Source organism: Tiliqua scincoides, chromosome 4 (genome assembly GCF_035046505.1).
Source record: "Tiliqua scincoides isolate rTilSci1 chromosome 4, rTilSci1.hap2, whole genome shotgun sequence".
In the NCBI taxonomy this organism is placed as follows: Eukaryota; Metazoa; Chordata; class Lepidosauria; order Squamata; family Scincidae; genus Tiliqua; species Tiliqua scincoides.
The window spans coordinates 220,762,792-220,765,981 of NC_089824.1; the positions used below are offsets into that span (position 1 = coordinate 220,762,792).

The 3,190-nt window shown below is 49.9% G+C and overlaps 1 pseudogene; it reads left to right on the plus strand.

Moving 5' to 3' along the window:
* The first annotated feature begins 2,471 nt into the window (after positions 1 to 2,471).
* Positions 2,472 to 2,591, plus strand: LOC136650719 (5S ribosomal RNA; annotated as a pseudogene).
* Positions 2,592 to 3,190: the final 599 nt, after the last annotated feature.

Consider the following 3,190-nt stretch of genomic DNA (forward strand, 5'->3'; position numbering starts at 1 on the left):
AGTGCCCAGAAAAGAGACACGGCACACACCTGACCTGCAGGTGACTGTGATGCATTTGGTTTAAGTGATCTGAAGCAACCCATAACCCCCCTCAAGTCACTCTTTAGATCAGAAAGCATGAAACAGCAAGGGATGGAAACTCTGCAAAGGCTCATGGAAGCAAGGGGGAGATGGCAGTTGTGGATCTAGAGCAGGGAAAAGATATGGGAGGGTTTGAAGCCTTTAGGGAGCCATGCAGTGGGGGTTGATTGGGGGACTTAGGACTTTGCCCCCCACTGCAGTCCCTTTCCTGATTCCCCCCATGCTTGCCATTTTAAAGACATAAAATACTTCTATTGAAAGCCCATAGAAGCTTCTTTTCTCTTTAAAATAGTGAGCTAAGAACAGTGGCGTAACTAGAGGGAGTGGCATATGCCTTCGTTCTGCTGCCATTGGAATGGTTCCAAGGGAGGGGCGGCCCCTTGCATGCTGTGGTGAGGCTCCCTGCACAGCTTTGCACCCCCTCTAGCTATGCCACTGGCTGAGGGCACAGATTTAGGAGTGAAACCAGGGGCCCAACCCCCTGCCATGTTTTGCCACTCTGGGCCACTAAACTCCACTAGGCTATTTCACACATTTCATGTAAAGTGTCACTTGATGCTTCTTTGCCCCCCAATCATTTTTAGGGACATCCAAAATGATCCCAAGTTGTGTGCAGCAAAGCTCAGCTTTGCTTCTGTGCCACACGGTGGCTTTTGGGTTGTTTTCCAGTGGACTAGCACGGTTACCTACTAGCCGGGTAGGAGCTGCGTTCAGTTTCCTTGCCCCGTTTTCCTCATGCTGCTCTAAGTGAGTGGTACGGCAGAAGCTCTCTCGTGGCTGCGATAAGCAGAGATTCTGTTGCCACCGGGAGAGGAGCAGGTGGGTGAGCTCAGGGAGAGGGCGAGGCAAGTGGTATTTTTGACAGTGAGTCCTGTTTTGTTTTTGTCTCAAAGATGTGACATGAGCTGCGGAGGTGGCGCTAATGCACATGAGCTGGGGGTTCCCATGGAGGTGACAGTGCGGCAGGGATGCGAGTTCCTCTTGGGGTTTCTTGGGTCTGCTTCACTCTTTTTCTGTACCCATGTTGTTTCTCCTGTCTTCAGTGGTGTACCTAGATGGGGGCACAGGGGGTGCCTGACCCCGGGTTCCATGCTGGAGAGCGTCATGTGAGGCAGTGCCACGGCTGTCACCTCTCCTGGCATTACCTTGCCACTTCCCAGTTTGGCTGCCACCCTGCTTCCTCCTCCTCTGGATGCTCTCCTTCCAAAAGAGAAGGAATGGGGGGTGGCCAGATTGCACCCCCCGCTTCCTCCTCCTCATGATCCGGTTGCCTTTCTCCTTTGGAGACCTCCAAGAGTGAATGGCAGCCGGATCACGCTCAGTAGCTTCTCACCTTCCTCCTATTTCCGACTTCTCCTCTGGAGGCCTCTAAGGGAGGGGCCACTTGAAACGGGGAAGATGAGAAGCTGCTGAGTGTGTCTTTCTGAGAGCATTGGCTGTGTGAAGTTGGGAGACTCACACACCCCAGCAAGAGGGTGCACAAGTCTGGGCTCAGCAGCCAAGCCCCCCCCCCTTTCTGGTGCCTCGGGAAGTGCTCGTATGTGCTTTCTATCTCTAGGGTCCCTCTTCAGACACATGCACTGCTCTTTTTTTTTTCTTTTCCCCCCTTCCTTTTCCTCTCCCACCCCCGACTTCACTCCAGTTTTGTTTTCCTTTGCTCTGAAACTCTGCTTCCCCGAGCCCTGAAAAAATACCTGCTCATGAAGTGAGGAGAAAGCATTGGGTGTGTAAATAAGCAGTGGCATCACTAGGGGGTGTGAATGGTCCAGACTGCACCAGTGACTCACTTGGGATGTGTGTGACACCACTACTGGCCAAAATTGGGAAAATCTGGGTAGTTTCAAATAATGCCACCATACTCTGTAGATCGGTAATTTAATTCAGAATGCAATGAAGCAAACCATGTTGAAATATCTGTATTCTATCAAACATTATAGCCAAATAACCAGTAAAGGAAAACACAACTGCCTTATGTAACAACAAATGGATTTCCCTAACAGAAAACTGACCAATGAGGCTGTTTGTCCGGAGAGCCAATGAGGTGTTGCTGTGACACAGCAGGGAACCATTAAGGTTTTAGTGTAAGTCAGCTCTCATTTCCATGTATCCGAGCTAAAATTAGACCTTGTATTCAGTTGTGTGAGTGTCACCAAATTGGCCACTGAATTTTTGTGGTTACTGATTTGTTGGGTGATCTGTACTGTTATAAAGTCAATGGAAGTGACGGCAACCCTAGTGATGCTGCTGCATCTATGTTGTGCGTATAATATTATAATTTATTGTGTATGGGCTGGTATGGGAGGAGGCTCATCATGGGGGTGTTGCAATGAGCCTTTGCAGTGGGTGATGCAAAACCTGGCGATGCCTCTGTAAATAAGAAGTGAGTACTAGTATGCAGCAACTGTTACCCTGCACATGCCTGATCTCATCTGATCTCTGAAGCTAAGCAGGGTCAGGCCTGGTTAGTACTTGGATGGGAGACCACATGGGAATACCGGGTGCTGTAGGCTTATACCATAGTCTTTCGAGACTGAAGGTTGCCAACCATTCCACTGGGGGCAACCGGTGGCAATGGTGTGTCTTGCTGGCTTGAAAGGCTGCCTGGAAAGAAAAAGAAAAAATGCTGCATGGCTTTGCTTTGCTGAGGGCAACCAGACAGAGAGTGGAACCAGGAAGTGGGAGGACCAGCCAAGACCAGTGGAGGTTCAGGGGTGAGAAAGAGCTGGCTGATGGTTGGATGCTGGCTGAAAGAGAGGCTCCAGAATCCTGGATGGAGTTGGGGGGGATGGTTAAGCGCCCTTCCTTTTCTCTGCTGCAAATCATCCTACCCTGTTGGCTGATGCTGTTTTTCACCTGAGGTTGGGAGGCCTGACCTTGGTATCCTGTGTGCATTCAGCGCCCACAATCAGTCCAAGGATTGTTTGTCTCTTCGACGATGGAGGGGGGCACACTTGGGTCTGATAATTAGAAATTCCTGCAGAAAATCTGCAATGCTGATGAGTGTGTGTGTGTGATGTATAAATAATCTTAAGGGAACCATTCTGTACAGAAGGCAACTGCATTTCAGTGGCATTGTACCCGAGTTCCATTTGGCCCAGAAAAATGTACA